The 22782-nt window shown below is 39.3% G+C and overlaps 1 protein-coding gene and 1 pseudogene across 1 annotated transcript in view; both read left to right on the forward strand.

Moving 5' to 3' along the window:
- The window catches only part of SYNPR (synaptoporin), a 339964-nt gene that overhangs the window by 25752 nt on the left and 291430 nt on the right, over positions 1-22782 (forward strand). The window lies entirely within an intron of this gene.
- Positions 17127-22041, forward strand: LOC102815557 (annotated as a pseudogene).

Raw genomic sequence — 22782 nt, forward strand, 5'->3', positions numbered from 1 at the left:
CATATGAGCAATTTATGGTTTGTTCCGTAGTCAGCTCCTAGTCTTGTTTTGGCAAATGATATTTAGCTTCCCCATCATTTCTTTCCACAGATGTAGTCGAATTGATTCATTTGTGTTCCATCTGGTGAGTTCATGTGTATAGTCTCTCTTTGTGTAGTTGGAAAAATAGCATTTACGATGAACAAGTAGTTGGTCTTAAAAAAATTCTGTCATGTGATCTCCAGTACCATTTCTGTTACCAGGGCCATATTTCCCAATTATGGATACTTCCTCCTTCCTCTTTGTTTCCAACTTTTGCATCCAATTACCAGTAATGATCAATCCATCTTGATTGTATGTTTGTTCAATTTAGGGCTAAAGAAGTAGGTAGAATTCTTCAATTCTTCATTATTGGATTTAGTAATTGGTGTGTAAATTTGAATAATAGTGATAGTAACTGGTATGCTTTATAGACGTATGGATGTTATCCTAACACAAACAACATTGAACTTTGAGATAGATCTTGAAAAGCTCTTTTTGATAATGAATGCCACACCATTCCTGTGTGTGTGTGTGTGTGTGTGTGTGTGTGTCTGTGTGTGTGTGAACTGAGTGATAGTTTACATGGGAGAACATTGACTTTACACTATTGTTTCATTGCAATGATTACAGTCTCCTCCATACATCATCATTTAACAGTATTTGCTGCCATTCCCTGGTTTCATTGTTTTTTTTTTTCTTTTGAGGAGAGGGGTGGGATATATTCAGGAATATATAATAATTTGAACAATCAAAGGGCACATTCTGCAAGCCTGCCTCCTGGCCACCAGTACCCAGTTCCGCTCTTTCCATGAGTCCAGAGTCCTCAGCTGCTCCCTCTCTCCATGTCCTCATGTCTGTCCCCCATTTCTGACTACACCATTCATCTTAAGTACATCATTCCTGACATAGTAAACTATATGAGTGTATGATTCACTATGGTCAATACCAGTCCATTTCAGCTTATTAATGCTTAGGATATTGATCTTTATGAGTTGCATTTAGCTTTTGACAACATCCAATTTTCCTAATATCTCTCTGTAAGCATCTTGCTGAAAGCAGAGGATACCAGAAAGATGTTTACTTGTGCTTTGTTGACTATGCAAATGCTTTTGACTGTGTGGGTCATGGCAAGCTGTGGATAATAACATTATGAAAAGGGAATATTGCAGAACATTTAATTGTGCTTATGAGGACCATGTGTGTAGAGCACAAGGCAGTTTTTCAGACAGAATTAGGGAACACGGACTATTTTTAAATCAGGAAAGGTGTGTGCTAGGGTTGTATTCTTCACTATACTTAATCAGTATGCTGAACAAATAATCTGAGAAGCTGAATTATATGAAGAAGAATGTTGCATCAGGATTGGAGGAAGACTCATTAACGATCTGTGATATGCAGATGATACTACCTTGCTTGCTGGATGCAAAGAGGACTTAAAATATTTACTGATGAGGAAAACAATAGAGCCATTAGTATGGATTGCACCTCACGGTAAATAAAACAAAAATTCTCAACACTGGATCAATAAATAACATCATAATAAAAGGAGAAAAGATTGAAGTTGTCAAAGGCTACATTGTGAGTGGATCCACAATCAACACCCAATGGAAGCAACAGTCAAAAAATCAAACAACAGTCGGGTGTGAAGGTCAGGGACAAGATGGTGCCTCCGGTACAGGTCTCTCAGCTCATCAAGCTCGCCCGCGCTATTCCGCCCTTTTCCTTGACCTGGTTTACCGAGTCAAGCGCTACAGTTACTAAAGCTTCCGGCGGAGGAAAAAAGGAGGGTAGCTACAGAGGAGAAGAAGCAGCAGGATGAACTGAAATGAATAAGTAGCGAACTGGTTGAAGCCCAAGACGACAGCATATTAAAATGAAATTGGCATGAGCTGGCTTTTCTACTCGAGCAGTAGCAACGAATAAAGCTTCCTGTGTTGTGTGACCCTCAAAAAAAAGAAAAAGAAAGAAAGAAAAGTCAAACAACATATCGCATTAGGCAAGTCTGCTGCACAAGACCTCTTTAAAGCATTCAAAAGAAAATATCAATTTGAGGACTAAGGTGCACCTGATCCAACCCATGATATTTTCAATAGCCTCACATGCATGTGAAAGGTGGACAGTATATTTGGAAGACCTTGGAAAGTCTATGCATGTGTTTGATTTATGGTGTTGAAGAAGAATATTGAAAGTACCATGGACTGCCAGAAGAACAAACAAATCTGTCTTGGAAGAAGTAAAGCCAGAGTGCTCCTTAGAAACTAGGGTGGTGAGTTTTCATCTCTTCATCCTTTGCACATGCTGTCAGGAGGGACCAGTCCCTGGAGATGGATGTTATGTTTATAGAGTGGAGGGTCGGGAAGAAAGAGGAAACTCCCTAATGAGATGGATTTGCACAATGGCAGCAGCTCTGGGCTCAAGTGTAACAAAAATTGTGGGTGGTGCAGGACTGGACAGTATTTTGTTTTGTTGTGCATAGGGTTGCCATGTGTTGTAGCTAACGCCACAGCACCTAACATCAATTTTCCTAGATTCATTTCACACTCCCATTATTAATGGATTTTTTTGCAGCGGTTTCTTCTTATTTTAAGTTGTGCCCCATCAGCAAGTGAAGCTTTGCTCCATCAACTTCATTAAAAGCAACTCTACTCCTGGTGTAAGGAGCTCTGGTAGCGTAGTGGTTACGAATCGGGCTGCGAACCTTAAGGTCAGCAGTTCGAAACTACCAGCCGCTCCGCGGGAGAAAGATGAGGCTTTCTACTCCCGTAAAGATTTACACCCTCGGAAACCCTGTACAGGGTCGCTATGGGTCGGACCCGACTCGATGGCACTTAACAATAACAAACAATAACTCCTGGTGTGGTGCTGTGGGTTAATGCACCAGACTGCAAAGCCGATTGAACTGCAAGGTCGGCGGTTCAAGCTCACCAGCTGCTCCTTGGAAACCCTATACAGGGTCACTATGGGTCAGAATCAACTCGACAGCACTTCACTACCTTCTTGAGGAGGCAGCTCTTCCTCAGTATTTTGAGTTTTTCCAACATGAGAGGCTCATCTTATGGTATGATCTAAGGCTATGTTTCAGTGGCTAACTATTCAGAAGTGTTCTCCCTCTCCTTCTTCCTATTTTGTATTCATCTAAAATCTCTGTTGAAACCTTTCCACCATGGTGACTCTCCTTGTTAAGGTTCTGTGTCAACTTAACTGGCCTAGGATTCTCAGCAGTTTGGCACTTGAGATGCAGCTATCCCCCATGAAATAATTTGATGTAAAAAACCACTAATAAGATTAAGGGTTAGATATAACCTTCTTAATCCCACCACCACCCTGATCCAATTTGTGGGAGAGCCCTAAGGATATGCCATGCAACACTGTTGATCTTACAAGAGACAAGAGGAGAGAGACTTGAACAGAGAAAGAGGGACCCACTACCACCAAGATAAAAGAGCCAGGACTTGAGTGTGTCCTTCGCACCTGGAATCCCTAAACTGTAAATTTCCTGGATACAAACAAAGATTGACGTCAAGATGTATAGAGATCGTCAAAGAATACTGGACCTACAGTTGCTATAAGGAGACTAGACCGTTTCTCCAGAGGACAAAGAGAAAGTCTTCCCCAGAAACTATAGCACTCTGAATTTGGACTTCTAGACTCCTGAACTGTGAAAGAATCAATTTCTGGTTGTTAAAGCCATCCACATGTGGTCTTTCTGTTATAACCAAACTAGTTATCTAAGACAACTCTTATTTAAATACTGGTGGCATAGCTTTCAGCATCACAGCAGCATGCAAGACACCATGGTATGACAAAATAACAGACAAATGGTGGCCTTGCAAGTAGAAGGTTACATAAGTTACCTTACTCCTAGCTGATGCTTTGAATATACTGAGAGTGTCAGACACAGTGAACTTGATATTGACTTCTCTTGCCTTTTTTGTTCACTCTAAATGGTGGAATTTTCCAACCTAGTTTCCTTACTGTAGAACATCAATTAATTTGATTCTTTCTGTGTCTCCTCCTAATCCTAGTTATGCACCTTTCATGAAAATATGGATGTGTGATTAAAGTGTCATTTGCTTTGTATATTATAACATAATTTAATTTTGGCTCTTAGTAAAGTCTAATTAAATCTACTACCAAGATTACTTCACTCTTAAGTTTTTGCAGGTTATGTTGATAGCACTGTTCTCTGCTTTTCTCTTTCTAAATATTCTTTCTTGGAGCTTGTGTGTCTATTATCTTTTGTTACATAAAAAACCACTTCAATGATCTAAAAACGCAACTATTTATATAGCTCATGCTCTTATGGATCAGCAATTTGGGCTGGGATCTCTGCTAAGTATTACTTCTTCTGATCTTGGCTGAGTCCAATCATGTAAATATGGTCATTTTCTTGTTAACAAGGTGACTCTCTTTTAGGGTTTATATAACTGCCTACTGAGAAATTAGGTGTGACTAGGTTAGGTGTCTCTTTTGTCATCCACTAGGTTAGCCTTGGTTTGTTCAAATGGTGGTCTCAAAGTTCTAAGAGACATAACGTGGAAGCGGCAATGTCCCTTAAGGCCTACGCTTGGAACTCACAGAACATTACTTTCATCAAATACTATTGACCAAAGCAAATCACAAAACCAGTCCAGATTTAGGGATAGGGACATAGATTGTGCCTCTTGATGGGATTATCTGAAAATCAGGGTGGCCATTGTATAATTTATCAATACTCAATCATTATCTCTATGACTATGTTCCTAAATGTTAAGTCCTATCTTATCATCTGACTTCAAGAACACACTCAATCGATTATTACAATCTCATCTGAATTTTTTGTTGTTGTTAAGTGGCGTTCTATCAATTCTGACTCATGTGACAGAGCAGACCTGTGTCCATTGGTTGTTTTAGGCTGTAACTTTTAAGGAAGCAGATCTCCAGGTCCTTCTCTATCACAGTCACTGGATGGGTTCCAGCTATCAACCTTTCAGATTGCAGCTGAACACTTAACCTTTGTACCACCAGGCTTAGGCCTCTTGGAAACGGATCTGACTACTGTTTGCATTTATTCATGCCCTATTTCTGTCAGGGAAGCCATCGTTTTTCAAGGCTCTTATTGTAGCCTGTGTTCATCTCACACTCTCCTCTCTCCCCTTTCTCTAGAGACCAGACTACCAAATTCTGCGGGACACCTTCGGGAAGATTGCCCCTTATCTCCTCTTCCACCACTTAGATTTCTCTTTGATCTCCTCGCCTTCAATTATTCTTTCTTTCAAAACATCAAGCACACACTCTCCCCACTAATTCTACCCATTTCTTCATTCTCCTGTTTTAGCACCTTCCATGGTTCCTCATGATCAGCTACATCAAGTTCAAGTGTTTCTGTCAGGCCCTACTTTGTGATTTGGTCCCAAATGACCTGTCCAAATGTCCTCCCACAATTTAGATATTACCCCTTAGTGAAATGGGGCACTTTACTCCCTCCGCCCCACAGCCATTCGACAGGTACACATCTATTCTTCTTTTTCACATTGTTTTTCATTGTCTTTTTTACTTTTTTAAATCTAGCCCCTTCTATAGGACTCAGACCAAGTTCTTCCTCTCCTTCCTCAATGACTTCTTACTTTGCCATTATTTATTTTGTGAACACTATATATTGTTCTGGGATCCTGTTGTGGTGCTGTGGGATAATGCACTGGACCAAAAGGTCAGTTTGAACTGCAAGGTTGGTGGTTCAAATTCACCAGCCACTCCTGGGAAACCCTGTACAGGGTCACTATGAGTAAGAATCGACTCAAAAACACTTAATAACAATAACATATATTGTTCTTAGTCATTATGCTTTATGTTACATTATCCCAATATTCATGTTTTCTCCAGACAAATCTGATCACTTTGAGAGCTGAGAAATCCTTAAAAATTTCTCTCTGGGTTCTCTTGATCACACAGGGCAGAGTAAGGGGAAAATAGATATTCAATAATACAGATAACAGTACATTTGTCAATTCAACATCTTACATGTGTACAATTCACTTACACCAATCACATCAATTGTGTTGTAACCATCATCAGTCTATGTTGTGAAATTTTTCATCACTAGAAAGAGAAACTCAATGTTTCTAAAAGAATGATTTCCCATTCCCTCACCCTCCCATCCAAGGTAACCACTATTAAATGTTGATCTGTATGTAATTGCCTATTCTAGGCATTTCCTATAAGATAACATATTATTTGTTCTTTTTCACTGAATTATTTCTGTTAACATATGCTTTCAAGGTTCATTCATCTTGTAGCATATATCAGGACTTCATTTCTCTTTATTGTTGTTGTTGTTAAGTGCCATCGAGTCGGGTCCGACCCATACCGACCCTGTACAGGGTTTCCGAGGGTGTAAATCTTTACGGGAGTAGAAAGCCTCATCTTTCTCCCACGGAGCGGCTGGTAGTTTCGAACCGCTGACCTTAAGGTTAGCAGCCCGATTCGTAACCACTACGCTACCAGAGCTCCTTATTTCTCTTTATAGCTGAGTAATATTCTATTGTATGCATATACCAAATTTTGTTTATTCATCAACCTTTTGAATATCTAGCTTGAGTCACCCATTTTGAGGAGTCCTGGTGTGGTGCTGTGGGCTAATGAGTCAGACTGCAAAGTCATTTGAACTGCAAGGTCAGTGGTTCAAGCTCACTAGCTACTTCTTAGAAACCCTATACAGTGTCGCTATGGGTTGGAATCGACTCCACGGCACTTAACAATGACCCATTTGGAAGAATTTTTTCTCTCATTTTCAAGAGTCAGAGGCTATGGGATTTATCAAGTTCACAAAGCACATATTGCACATATTGATCCAAGGTGGCAATATGAATCACTAAGCCCATGGAAGTAGCAGTCAAGAAATGACATGCTGTATTACACTGGGAAAATCTGCTGAAAAGGACTCTTTCAAAAGCTGAAATGCTATGATGTCACTTTGAAGATTAAGGTGAATCTGACCTGGTGGTGGTGTTGTGCTATGGATCTGACCTAAGCCAGGGTATTTTCAGTCACGTCTTACGCATGTGAAAGCTGAACAATGAATAAGTAAGACTGAACAAGAATTGATGCATTTGAATTGTGGTGGTGGTGGTGGTGTGCCGTGGAGTTGGTTCTGACTCATAGTGACCCTGTACAGGGTTTCTAAGGCTGTAAATCTGTATGGGAACAGAAAGCCTCATCTTTCTCCCATGGAAGAGCTGGTAGTTTCGAACTGCTGACCCTGAGGTTAGCAGCCGTTTCGTAACCACTGTGCTACCAGAGATCCTTTGAATTATGGCCGTGGGGAAGAATACTGAATATAACATGGACTGCCAGGAGAATGAGCAAATCTGTCTTGGAAGAAGTATAGAAAAGAGGATGGTGAACTTCGTCTCATAAACATTATCAGAAGGGACATCCTTGGAGAAAGACAACACCCTTGGTAAAGTAAAAGGTTAGTGAAGAAAAAGAAGACCCTCAATGAGGTAGAGTGACACAGTGGCTGCAGCAGTGGGCTCAAGGAGAGCTATTATTGTGAGGATGGTACAGAATGGGCAGTTTTTTAGACTGTTGTAATAGAGCTGCTATGAGTCAGAAGCAACACAATAGCACCAAATAACAGCAAATGGAACCAATTCAGTGTTCTTTATATGGAGTCTGTTGTTGTTAAGCACTATAGAGTCAGTTCTGACTCACAGCAACCCTAAAGAGAGTTTTTGAGGATCACCTGGTGGGTTTGAACCATTGACTTTGTGGTTAGCAGTCCAGTGCTTATCTTACAATGGCACATCTGGACTTCACCTCTTAATCTTAAAACATGGAGTCCTGATGTGCAACTGTATGGTAAGCAGTGGACTGCTAAACACAGGGTCAGTGGTTCAAACTAAACAGCTGCTCCTTTAAAATTCTCTACAGGGTTACTATGAGTCAAAACTGACTTGATGGCACTTAACAATAACAACAACAATTGGGACAAAATATAGGCAAATCCTGAATTCTTTCATTTTAAAAAGTCATCCTTGACACCCCTCTTACCCACATTAGCATTAAATCTTGTCAGTTTTGCCTCCAAAATATCCCTTAATCCATCTTTGTTGTTTTTAGGTGCCATCGAGTCAGCACCAACTCATAGTGACCTTATGCACAGAAGAACAAAGCACTTGCCCGATCTTGGGCCAGCCTCACTACTGTTGCCATGCTTGAGTCCATCGATGCTGCCTCTTGGCCAATCCATGTCTAGTTCTCTCCATTTCCACTGTCTCATCTCCCACTTTTCTTTAGACAAGTACAACCTCCATCAAACTTCTCCCTCCTTTTCAGTCATCTGCTTATCCACATATTCTACTAAGTTATTATTGGCACTGAAACCTGGAATCTCTTTTCTAAATTCACATTTACTCTTCCCAGTCCCCTGCTTAAAACTCTCTAATACATTCTCATTGCTATTAGGTTAAATATCAAAATCCTTAAGCAGGCCCATAAGACCCTGTGACATCTCTCCAAATCACCTCTCCCCATAATGCCCTTACTGAACAGTTTCATCCAGCTCAGTTCCTCAAATACTTGATGCTTCATTTTCCTACAGAACCTTTATGTGTACTAATTCCTTTGCCTAAATCTCCAGATTCAGAAGAGGATGCAATCTAGGGTTATCACTGCTGACATCAGATGGGTCTTGGCTGAATGCAGCCAATACCAGAAAGATGTTTACTTGTACTTTATTGATTGTACTAAGGCTTTTGACTGTGTGGATCATGAGAAATTATGGATAGCAATACAAAGAACAGGTATTCTAGAGCACTTAATTGTGTTCATGAGGAACCCATGGTACTGAAACCAAATGATAGTTATTAGAATAGAACAAGGCGATAGTGAATGGTTTAAAATCAGAAAAGATGTGCACCATATTGTATTCTTACTCACCATATTTATTCAGTCTGTATACTGAACTGTATTCTGTATTCAATCTGAGAAGCTGGATTATATGAAGAAGACTGTGGATTATATGAAGAAGACTCAATAACAACCTGCATTATTCAGATAATACAGCCTTGCTTACTAGAAGAGATGAAGACTTAAAACACTTACTGATGAAAATCAAAGACCACAGCCTTCAGTATGGGTGCAACCTCAGTATAAAGAAAACAAAAATTCTTATACCTAGACCAATAAAATAATATCATGATAAATGGAGACAAGATTGAGGTTGACATTTTTCTTGGATCTACAATCAACACTCATGGAAGCAGCAGTCAAGAAATAAGACCACATATTTTGTTAGGCAAATCTGCTATATGGGACCTTTTTAAACTCTTCAGAAGCAAAGATATCAGTGTGAGAATGAAGATGTGCCTCACCCAAATTGTAGTATTTAAAATGACCTCATATGCATGTGAAAGTTGGACATTGAATATGGAAGATCCAGACAATTGAAGAATTGATGCATTTGAGTTATGGCTTTGGAGAAGAATATTAAAAGTACCATGGACTTCCAGAAGAACAAATTTGTATCAGAAGAAGTACAGCCATAAGTCTCCTTAAAATCAAGGATGGTGAGACTTCATCTCTCATTCTTCAGACATATCAGGAGGGACCAGTCCCTGAAGAAGGATATCTAGCTTGGTAAAATGGAGCATCAACAAGAAAGAGAAAGACCTCAAACAAGATGGATTGACACAGTGGCAGCAAAAATGGACTCAAGGGTAACAGTTGTGATGTAGCAAAGGACTGGGCAGTGTCTAGATCTCTTGTGAATAGTGTCACTATGAAAGGAAACCAACTCCACAGTCCTAACCACAGCAATAATAAAAGCATGGGACATGACTAAATTCTTGCCTGTTAACTGAAAGTTCAATGTTCAAAGCCATCACCAGCTTCACAGGAGAAAAAAAAAAACAAGGAGATCTACTCCTATAAAGATTACAATTTAGGAAAACCCAGTGGGGACATTTCTTCTCTGTCATTGGTTGGTTGGTTGGTTATGTGCCGTTGAGTCAGTTCTGACTCATAGCAACCCTGTACAGGGTTTCTGAGGCTGTAAATCCTTATGGGAACAGAAAGCCTCATCTTTCTTCTGCAGAACAGCTGGTAGTTTCGAACTACTGACCTTGTGGTTCACAGCCCAATTCGTAACCACTACACTATCAGAGCTCCTTTGTCGTATAGGGTTACTATTCATTGGAATGGACTCAATGGTACACAACAACAACAGTTTGCCCAAAATGCTCTTCCCACATTCACAAAGCATGACTCACTTCTGCCTTTCTTTCAGTCAGCTCCAATTAGTGTAGTGGTAATTTCATTAATATCTGTATCCTCTATAAGTTCTAAGCACCTTAAAGACTTTATGTTCTACTCTTCAATTCATTTCCTGTCTGAGATGTGTCTGAGATGAGGAAAAGGGAGAAGTGCAGAATGGATCTCTCAGGTTAATGATTGTGGTGATCGGCTGCAATAGGGCATATTTCACATGAGTTTGTTCCCATGGATCTCCTAAAAGGAACACAGTTTTTAGATGCTCATTAAACCCAGTTTCCTAATGCTGTAACAGAAGAGAAATTCTCATAGCACTTGGTTTGATAGTTTTGGTGTTTTTTTCCCAATTGGACTTGTAACTTAAAGAAATGAGAGTACCATAATTTTCATAATCATTAAAAAATAAGAGCCATGATACAGATAGATAATATGCACACTCGTGTTCTTTGCAGCATTATTCACAATAGTAAAAGGATGGAAACAGCCTGCCTGAATGCCCATCAACAGACAAATGGATAAGCATACACTGCTACATACATACAATGATGAAGAACAACAATGAATCTGTGAAATACTTCACAACATGGATGAACTTGGAAGACATTATGCTGAGTGAAATTTGTTGTTGTTAAGGGTCATTGAGTCAGTTCCAACTCAGAGTAACCCTGTATGGGATTTCCAAGAGGTGGCTGGTGAGTTTGAACCACTGACCATGTGGTTCAAACTGACCTTGAGGTCAAATACTTATAATGTGGTTGCCTTAATAACAAAAGAACAAATATTGTATGAGACCACTGTTGTTAAGAAAAGGTTTTCGTAATTAATAAAAAAACAAAAAACAAAAAAATTGATGATTAATTACCAATGGTGGGAGGGAAGTGAAAATTATTCACGGACTAGGGGGAAGACATGTTAACATGGGTGACAGGAAAGCCAATATACAGTTAGAAGGAAGTTGGCAGAGAAGAGATGAAGGTGGTGTGCTGTTGAGTTGGTTTCAACAATAGCAACCCTGTACAGGGTTTCCGAGGCTGTAAATCTTTTCAGGAGCAGAAAACATCTTCTTTCTCCAGCAGAGTAGCTGGTAGATTTGAACCGCTAACGTTACAGTTGGCAGCACAATGCATAACCAGGACTCTACCTGGGATCCATGAAGAAGGTAGCAGAAGACAAAGGGAAGATGGCAAGAATTAACGTGATTATAGGCATATGGAGGGGATTGCAGCGATTAAGATGAAATGAAGTTGAATGTAAAACAGATGATGGGCTCTGTAAACCTTCACTCAATTCACAATAAAAAACTTAAAAATAGAGCGAGATTGAGAAAGATCCAGTTCCTATGAAACAAACTCTACATTACTAGATTATCCACTTCTCTCTAGCATTTGTCTACCAGTTCTTTGCAGGGAATATAAATTCTTCAACCAATCAAAGCAAAGTGCAACAGCTTTTTGTCTTTATTTGAGCAAGTTTGATACTTTCTTACATCTTTGTTCTGGCCTTTGGACTTGTGTCAAAACATCTTTGCTTCTAATCCTCTCTTTATAAACTGGTGGTTCTGTCAAGAATTTGGATCCTATCCCAGGATCTGCCAAATACAATGAAGAGTCTGAGTAGGATCAAAGGAACCCAGGTCCCTTCAGTTTCTCCCCTAAAGGAAAGTTCTACTTGTCTTTGAATGCTTTGAGGCACAAAAGAAGGTCAAGAGAATGATTTGGCTAAAAGCCAAATAGCCCAAATCAGTCTAGGACTCAAATGCTGGCTTTGTCGCTTACTTGCTCTGTGACATTAAATAAATTACCATATTGTGAGTCTCAGTTTCCCCAACTCTAGAGCCAGAATGGTTCCTATCTTTCAGGCATGATTGGGAAAATAATTTGAGATCATGCACACAAAGTATTTTACTCAGCATCTAGCATACAGTAAATCATCTTCAAATGGTTGTTATTCTTGGGATTTTGAGTGTGTTATTATTAAGAATCACTATAGAGTGACTCAGAGTCCTGGTGTGGGGCTGTAGGACAAGTACTGGACTACTAATCACAAGGTAGACAGTTCAAAGCTACCAGCTGCTTCTTGGAAACATACATGGACAGAGTTGCTATGAGTCAGAACAGACTCAAGGGCACTTAACAACAACGGCAATACAGTGACTCAGAGATCAATAATAAACAGTTTTCATGCTGTAAATCCCAACTCTGAATGGGGATTGCTCTCTCTGGTCTCCAGCCTCATCTCCTCACCATCTACAGCAGCAATAGCTCCTTTCCATTTCTGCAAATATACCAAGCTCTTGCCGTCTCAAAATCTTCTCTTTTCCTCCATCTACAACTCTTCCCAAGGCTAGCACCTTCTCAGTCTTCAGAATTGGGCTTGAGTACCACCTCCTCAAAGGAGCTCTGGTAGCTTAGTGGTTACCAGTCAGGCTGCTAACCTCAAGGTCAGCAGTTCAAAACTACCAGCCATTCCATGGGAGAAAGATAAGTCTTTCTGCAGCCTCGGAAACCCTACACAAGGTTGCTATGAGTCAGCACCGACTCCATGGCACACTACCACCACCACCCCCTCCTCAAAAAAGCCTTCCCTGATCTTGTTTAGCAGGTCCCCACTGTTATTCTCTGTCATTGTATCTGCTCGTTATTTTAGTTTTCCTTTACCATAGTTTTATATCTATGTGTCTATGCATTTATTGCTTGCCACTCCCACCAGATTTTAAAATCCAAAAAAGCAGTAACCATATTTGTTTCATTCATCTCTATTTTTATATCTATGGCTAAAGTTGAAGAAAATTAAAACTAGTACATAGGAGTCAAACTATAACATTGCCTATATTCCACCTGAATTTAGAGGCCATCTCAAGAACAGATTTGATGCATTGGACACTGATGGTTGAGGACCAAAGAGTTGTGGGAGGACATGAAAAACAACAGCCGTGAAGAAAGTAAAAGGTCATTTAAAAGGGCAACAAAAAAAAAGAAAATATCAACGTGGATGTCAGAAGAGGCTCTGAAACTTGCTCTTGAATGTAGAGAAGCTGAAGTAACTAGAAAAAATGAGGACATAAAAGAACTGAACAGAAAATTTTAAAAGGCATCTTGAGAAGATTAAGTTTTATAATGAAATGTGCAGAGACCTATAGTCAGAAAACCTAAAGGAAAGAACACGCTCAGCTTTTCTCAAGCTAAAAGAACTGAAGAATCCATTAATATTTCAATTCAAGGCTTGAATTTTTCTTCAGTTCTTTTATGTCCTCATTTATTCTAGTTACTTTAGCTTCTCTACATTCAAGGGCAAGTTTCAGAGCCTCCTCTGACATCCAGTTTGATATTTTCTTTCTTTGTTGCCCTTTTAAATAACCTTTTACTATTAACAGATTCTATATGCAATATGGAGTCCTGGTGTGGTGCTGTGGGTTAATGCTCCACACTGCAAAGCCCTTTGAACTGCATGGTCGGTGGTTCAAGCTCACCAGCTTCTCCTCAGAAACTCTATACAGGGTCACTATGGGTTGGAATCGACTCGACGGCACTTAACAACAGCAACAACATAGGCAATATGGATTCCTGATGTGGTGCTTTGGGTTAATGCGCTGGACTGAAAAGTCACTTTGAACTTCAAGGCCAGCGGTTCAAGCTCACCAGCTGCTCCTCAGAAACCCTATACACAGTCACTATGGGTCAGAACCAACTTGATGGCACTTACCAACAGCAAGAACATAGGCAATACTGGAATCCTGGTGTGGCATTATGAGTTCATGTGCTAAACTGCAAGGTCGGTTTGATCTGCAAGGTCAAGGGTCAAGCTCACCAGCCACTCCTAGGACACCCTGTATAGAGTTGCTATGAGTCAGAACCGACTCAATGGCACTTAACAGCAACATAGGCAATATTGACAGATTCTAGGGAACTCTGATATATTAGTGTAGGATTGAAGCACTGGACCACAAGGTCAGCTTGAACTGTAAGGTTGGTGGTTCAAACCCACCATACATTCCTTGGGAACCCTATACAGGGTCACTATGAGTCAGAAAGAACTCAAAGGAACGTAACAACATCATCCTGGGCAAAATACTGAATAACCCAGGAAACATAGAAATTGATCAATCTTCAGTCATTTCATGTATCAAGAACTGAAGAAATTGAAGGAAAAGGCTAAACTACACTGAAGGCAGTGGTGAAAAAGCAAGGATCCAGGAATTGAAATATTGACAGATTCTAAAAAATCCTGCAACAAACTGATGCAGTCCTGAAGGCACTCACTCATCTATACCAAGACATTTGGAAGACAGATACCTGGCCAACCAACTAGAAGAGATATGTATTTGTGTCTATTCCAAAGAAAGGTGATCAAACAGATAGCAGAAATCATTGAACTGTGTCCTTAGTATCACATGCAAGTAAAACTCTGCTGGAGATCATTTGAAAATGTTTGCAGCAGTGCATCAGCGGGGATCTGCCAAATATCCAAGTTAAATTCAGAAGAAGACGTAAAACGAGGGATATCATTGTTGATGTCAGATGGATCTTAGCTGAAACAAGAGAACACCAGGAAGAAATTTACTAGTGCTTTATTGACTGTGTAAAGGCATTTGACTGTGTGGATCATAACGAGCTCTGGATAACGTTGGGAAGAAAGGGTATTTCAAAAAACTTAATTATGCTCATGAGGAACCTGTCCATAGATGAAGAGGCAGATGAGAACAGAACAAGGGGATACTGAATAGTATAAATCAAGAAAGGTGTGCATCAGGGTTGTATCCTTTCACCATATTAATTCAATCTGTACGATGAGCAAATCATCCGAGAAGCTGGATTATATAAAGAAGAGTGTGGCAGTAGAATTGGAGGAAGCCTGATTAACAGTTTGTGATATACAAATGATACAATCTTGCTTGCTGGATGCAAAGAGAATTTAAAATTGTTACTGATAAAGATGAAAGAATAAAGCCTTCAGTATGGATTACATCTCAATGTAAAGAAAACAAAAATCATCACAACTGGAACAATAAACAACATCATAATAAACATAGAAAAGATTGAAATTGTCAGACTTCATTTTGCTTGAATCCACAATCAACTCTCATGGAAGCAGTAGTCAAGAAATCAAAGGACACATTGCACTAGAGAAATCTGCTACAAAATGCTTCTTTAAAGTTTTAAAAAAGCAAAGATGTTACTTTGAGGACTAAGGAGCGCTTGACCCAAGACATGGCATTTTGAGATGACTCATATGCATGTGAAAGTTGGGCAATGCAGAAGAAAGAAGAATCAATGCATTTGAATTGTGGTGTTGGAGAAGAGCCTTGAAAGTACATGGACTGACTGGAAAATAAACAAATCTGTCTTGAAAGAAGTACAGCCAAAATGTTCCTTAGAAGCCAGAATGGGAAGATTTCGTCTCTCTTACTTTGGACATATTGCCAGGAGGGACCAGCCCCTGGATAAGGAATTCATACTTGGTAAAGTAGAGGGTCAGTGAAAAAGAGGAAGACCTCAAATGAGATGGATTGACACAGTGACAGCAACTTAACAACATAACAACAATTGTGATGGTGACTCTGGTCTGTGCAGTGTTTTGTATTGTTGTGCATTGGGTCACTGTGAATCAGAACCAACTTTACAGCACCTGACAACAGGCCTATGGAGCCCCTGAGTGGTACAAAGGGCTAGTGTGCCTGGTTGCTGAATGAAAGGCGGGTCTTTTTCTACTACGAAAGTGCTTTATAGTCAATACCTGGTGTGATCTGTTTCTGAAAAACCAGCCAATGAACACTCTATGGAATACAGTTTTACACCCATGGCGTCACCCTGAGTCAGAAATGACTTCATGACAGCTAGTTTTGATTTGTCCATCTCTCTATGTCTAGCAAAGAATATTGGTGGCACTGTAGGTTAAACAATGGGCTATTAACAGCAAGCTTGGAGGAAAGATGAGGTTGTCTTCCCCCATAGAGATACACAGCCCTGGAAACCGAACAAAGCAGCAGTTCTACTCTGCTAACAGGGTCATTATAAGTCGGATTGACTCAGTGACACTGGGTAGGTAGATGTTTAGCACCAAAAGCCACTTCCCACCAAGTTGATTTTTGACTCATGGAAAGCTCTTAGACAGTCCATAAATACTGACCTTTAGAAGATAATATTTTTATTATTTTAGGAAGAAGTTCCACAGACTCTGATACCATTTCCTTGGATTCAAGATTTTTCCAGGAAAAGCCGTATATAAAATACTATCTGGAATTTGGTTGTGTTCATTTTATCCTCATTTACGTGGTGTGACATTGTAGGATAAGCACTGAACCGCAAGGTCAGTTTGAACCACAAGTTCAGCGGTTCAAAGTCACCAGCAGCTATTCCTCAGAAACCCTATATCGGGTAGCTATGAGTCAGAACTGACTAGATGGCACTTAACAACAACCTGTAATTTACGTCTCTGAGCTACATTTCATTTCTAAAACAGGACACCAGCCTCCTAGACTCACTGATAACAGGTTGCATTAGGTGTCATTACTAAATTGTACATTGATATAAAATGAGCTAAGACTTATCTCTTTAAAATGGTGATATCCTCTCACATCTGTTATGATCGGGAAGAGATGGAAACATTAGACTGGAAAATTATTCTTTGTGTACTTCAGTGTACATCCATTCATTTATGCATTTCCAACCAATCTCTGCTCAGGAAGTCAGAACACCACAAAGCTTTGATGCTCTCAAATCATCCTCTTGGGCATCACTTTCAGTTCCCTGTAAGAGGACTTGTGTTGGTGTATGGCATCCCTATCCAGAGACATTAGGGTAATGCATGGAGGTTGGGCTCCACTGATTCTGTCAGGCTCTTCTGTTCTACATACACACAAGTCCAGCTGCCACAGAGAGCTGGTGCCTTGACTGCTGCTAACCCAGGTCCTCAGAGAACTGGTTATTCCATTTGAAATCAGTTCAGTGCCTCACATAGGTACTGGAGCCTCAAATGTGTCAGTAGGTTTCTCAGAAGGAAGCTGCCCCTTTCTCTGTAGTCAAGGGAACAAGATAAACGTACTAGCTTTTAACTTTACTGTTGAGCAGTTTATAATCTTTTTTTTTTTCCTTTCTTTCTTTTTTAGTGAAGTCATTTTCCTTTCTTTCTTTTTTAGTGAAGTCATTTTCATCCCTTTTAAGAAACAGCCTGGATTAGAAACTTTAGGTCCCTGAATCTCCATATTAGACTTTTGGCGCACACGGAGATGGAAAAAAAGAATTATATAATGTTATAATTCAATAGGAAGTATCTTATGATAAGTGTTGGAGAAAATGGAAGGTGTGGAATCAGAAATGTAAGTGGGGAAGTGAGGGTTAGACTTGGGAAATACCTTGAAATTATAGTTACCCAATAAATAGCTGTTGGATAAATGTGAAAATTACATTTACAAAGAAACATGGATGGTCTTTTTCCAGTTTGGGCACCTGTTGAAATGTGTTTCTATATAAAAGCAGTGAGGGCAGTAGTGATTCGTGGTAGAAATCTCATCTTCCATGTGAGGCACCCAGTTTTGATTCCTGCCCAGTGCACCTCACGCATATCATTCTGACTGTCACTGGAAGCTTGCGTGTGCTCCAATGCTGAGCAGTTTTCAGCAGAGCTTTCAGACTAACATAAATAAGGATCCACTTCCAAAATCAACCAATGAAAACCCTATGGATCCCAACAGTCCAACCTACAAATGATCTGGGAATGGCCCGGGACCAGGAAGTGTTTCCTTTCTTCCTAACTCCTCATTCACTTCTGTTCAGTCATCAATTTTATTTTTTAGTTGAGTAAGAGGATTAAGAGCCTTTTTAATTTTCGTTGTTTCCAACTCAGTGTATCCTGTAGCAGACCCATCCAGTGACCCCTTCTTGTCTCTTAGAGGAAAAGTATGTCTCATATTCATTCATTGCATGTATTGAGCAACCATTATTTGCAAGAGTTGCACCAGCTTTCTATTCCTACAAGTTAATATGTTTTTAAGTATATCCAAATCTCTTATTTTATACTTATATCACCAGAGCATAAAATTTTTTTTCTTTGATTCTCATGAATAAATCAGTATTCCTGGTATGGCACTATAGAATAAGCATTGAACTGTGAACCACAAGTTCGGCCATTCAAACACATCAATTGCTCCTTGGGAACCCTATACAGGGTTGCTATGAGTTGGAACCACCTTGAGGGCATGGAACAACAAGATGTATTTAAAAGGTGGACAAACTTTAATTTGGGAGCCAGAAACTGAAAATTTTAGAAAATATTTTATCTTTAAAAAAAAACCAAAAAACTAAAAGGCTTTATATTTGTGGCCTCTTCTACAATGCTTAGGTTGTTGTGAAGTGCTGACAAGTCAGTTCCAACTCATAGAGACCCTGTAGAGCATTTCCAAGGAGCGACTGGTGGGTTTGAACTGCTGACCTGGTGTTTCACAGTCCAGTATTGAGCCTACAACACCACACCAGGAGCCTTCAATGCTTAGGTATATGGGGTAATATTTATGTCTATACTTATGAATATGGTCCTTTGGATCTCAAATTAACAACATTAGTCCTCAGAAACTAAAATCAATACATTAAATATTAAGTAATTTGATATATTTTATTACTTTTTAAATTTAATCAATAGAAGAAAAAAAGGACATTACTGAATGATGGAGGGTTATTTTGTCTTATTATCTCGGATAGGACTTCTTTATACAGAATGTACAGTCTTCAAGGCAAGGGTGATTTTTCATCCCATTAAGACATAATGAGAAAACGCTGCACTCTCATTATGAGGCTGAACTAAATGGGTTCTTAAAACAATCAATAGAAGATGATTAAGAAAAGCTGTGTTAATGAGGATCTATTTTTTATCTAAGTCCTGCAGTATTAAAGTAACAGAACAGAGTGAGGTTTCCTTGCTTTAAAAACTGTGTCTATCAGCAAATTTGATTAAGGTTTTATTTTAAATATTCTCTAAAAAAAAAAAAACCTGAAAACTGTTTACATATATACTTACAAGGTTGTTTGGATTTTGTCTGGACATAAACATTCACACATAGATTGGTTTATACTATGCTCCCAATAAAAAGGGTTTATTTAAAATCATGTAATAATAAATACTTGTAGAGGAACAGTGAAGAATATAGTGAACCCTCTTCTTGTCATCACTCATTCGAATGATGTTCAGCTACTAGCCTATGGTGTTCTTTTTGTATTTCAATTCTTGCCCCCTTCCATTCTCAGTACTTCCTACACAAATAAGTAGGTAAGTAGTTATGAAAGGTAAGCAATCTTTCAAACAAAAACACCACAACATCAATTTTTAATTAGCAGTAATTTCTTCAATACAATCAAATATCCATAAACTTTTAAGTATCTCATTTGATATCACATATATTTTTAAAACCTGCACATTGTGATTTGTGAATATCTATTAAAAATATTTTGATTTCTACACTCTGTTACACTCTCTTTGTCTTATTCTCTTCTTTCCTTCGTTTAATGACATACATTTTTGTGGTCATTATTGTTACTGTTGTTGAAAAACCAGGTGTTTTCCTCTGTATCATGCCCCAGGATCTGTGTTTTGTTAATTTCATCCCTTTGCTATCATTGCATATGTTCCTCTAGCTTCTGGTTTTTTTGGGTGTTTTTTTTTTCTTTTTATCAACTGGCCATTGGGAAAAAGAAAACTGATCTGCTCTGTAAACCTTCACCCAATTCACAATAAAAAAAAACTGAAAATAAAGTACATCTTTAAAATAAAATATAATTACATCAGCTCAGGATAGGACTGAAGATGGGGCTGCCTGCTGCAATGATGAAAATATACCAGAGGGCTACTATCAAGGAATAGAAGAAGCAAAGTCTACAGAAAATCCATCAGAGATGCTCTTCCCATAGAAGGTGCTCAAATCCCTGGACCTAGAAATCTATCATAATGTAGAATTTGATGTTTGTTTGGACAGCAGAAAAGAACTTCAACAATCTGATTACATGGAATATGCTGGAAGACAGTACTATCTGGAAGACAAGTCTCTGGCTCACTTGGAATCTTGTAGAAGATATTACAATGCTCACATTCAGGAAGGTGGAAATGAGAATAATCCATTAGCAGTCTTCATTGAAGAATGACAGAAAAACATGTTGTTCCACTGGCTAACTTCAAACCAGTTACTCTAGTGACACCTGTTCCAGCCTGGAATCTCTTTTTTTTTTCCTTTCCAGTCAGAAAGGAAGAAACTACCCCAAAATGCCTGGGGGCTATGTCCCAGAAATAGTTATGTCCGAGATGGACATGAAGCAATGGAAGAAGATATTCAAGAAAGAGGCAAAGAAGTTTATATGAATATGGCTTATAGCAAGGGCAACCCTCTCCTCCCATCCAGGATTCAGCACAATATGCATTTTAGGCCTGACTCTCCAATATACTACACACAAACAGCTGACAATTTTATGTCTAATAAACATTTTCGTCATCAACACTCGTATCAGAGACAAGGTTGAGGATATGGGGTGCCCAGTTCATTTAGACGAAGCCATCACCAGGTAAATACAAATCAGGAATGTAAGGATGGTTTTACCCCAGACACTGGACAAATGCCCAAGGGCTTGGAAGAAACCGTTACTTTCTACGTAGTTGAGGACCGAGATGAGACTGCGTATCCAACTTTATCTAATCATGGTAGCCCCTTTGCAATGATCCCAGCTGCTTCAGGATGCTGTATGGCAAGACAGGGACGTAGCTCAGATAAGCAGATGTTGAATTTAGAGGAGAATGATGGCCTGAGTGACAATGGGGGACACTATTAAGAATATATTTATCCTTCAAAGCTAGAATATGAAATAGCAGGTGTATATAGCACAAATGAATCTATAGCAAACTAGTCTCCTCAGAGCAGAAGACCATGTTCTATGTCTCCTCAAGACACAATTACCTCATACAACTACCCTCAGAAAGTGATGGTAAATTCTGCAGCAGTTGCAGCTTCCTGTGCCAATAATGTTCCAGCTCCAGTCTTATCTAACTGTGCATCAGCTAATCAAGCTAGTAGTACCACTTCCGTTTCTTCAAAGAATGCTACACAGCCTCTCTTTGTTTCTCCACCTACACAAAGCAGGCCAGTGATTGCTTCAACATCCTACACATATATCTCTGCTCCTGTTTCTGTTGGTACCGCTTCTCTGCCACCACCACCATCTCCACCGCCACCTCCAAGGCCACCTTCTCTTGAGATGGTAGAGGATTCAAACTTACCACCACCTCCTCCACCTTTTTCCTGTGATCTGCCTCAAGATACAAAAGTTTTGCAGTACTGTTTCAATCTGAGATTGCAGGCCTGTCCTCACAGCTACTGGTACTTCCTGGTCTATGTGTCAGATGCAGCAGCAACTCCGTGTAGAGAATTATCCAGTCTATACTGAGCCAGCTCCTCTGGTAGATCAAACCATTCCTCAGTTGTACAGTGAAGTGGGAAGAGCAGACGGCACACAGGCAGAAGCATCAGTAAGTGGTACTTTTCCTAATGCTGACCCTGCAGATGTCCCTCATGGAATACTATATTCTCCAGTAATGTCAGATCCCTAGGGGCAACCACCTTTGCCAGGTTTTGATTCCTGCTTGCCTTTTGTGCTAGAGTATCTCTGTGTTGCTCCCTGGCATTCAGTTGGTACACCATCTGGTGGTTCTCAACTTCATGGGGCTATGAATACTGTACCAGTTGATTCCATGGTTTCACCGCCTTCATTTTCTCATTACGTACCTCACAATATGTAAGAGTCCACAGTATGAAGTATTCTAACACTGCCATTTTTCTGGCTGTTTTGTTTCTTTGAAGTGTTTTGTGTTCGTGGTTAGATGATTTATGTATTTAGAATGATTATTGTATTCACCTTAAAGATTATTTTGTCTTTTGACTTAAGTTAGTACTTTAAAATATAGAAATATTGCTTTTCATTACAATAAGGAAATTGAGATGAATGTACAACTCCTCCATATTGAACATTGTATTCAACTGTTTATCTGTCAGCCTGCTTGTAAATCTTGTATTAGCTGATGGTACCATTTGACAAAAGGAATAAATAATACAAGCTGTTTTCTTGGTTCAGAAATCACATACTAAACCATGCAAAATGGGAATAATGTAATGTTTCTTCCTAGAAATTAAGACAGCAAAACCAAATATCTTTGGTTTTCTGCATGGCAAATTAACATTAAATGAGAACCCTCTCTAGGTTTCCTAAGAATTGTCTGAGGTGTATATTATGATGTTAATCAGTTTTGAAGGTACATGATTCTCAGCTTAAATTTATACCATATCCAGTTGTTAAATAATTGGATTTATGTAAATATTAACTACATAGTTTTGAATTGGTATCCTTTGCACAGTTAGCAGTAAATAAAAATGAGCGTATGTGTTGTGATGTGCCGTGGAGTTGGTTCTGACTCACAGCAACCCTATACAAGGTTTCTGAGGCTGTAAATCTTTACGGGAGCAGAAAGCCTCATCTTTCTCCC

Source organism: Chrysochloris asiatica, unplaced genomic scaffold (genome assembly GCF_000296735.1).
Source record: "Chrysochloris asiatica unplaced genomic scaffold, ChrAsi1.0 scaffold00046, whole genome shotgun sequence".
Taxonomy (NCBI): domain Eukaryota; kingdom Metazoa; phylum Chordata; class Mammalia; order Afrosoricida; family Chrysochloridae; genus Chrysochloris; species Chrysochloris asiatica.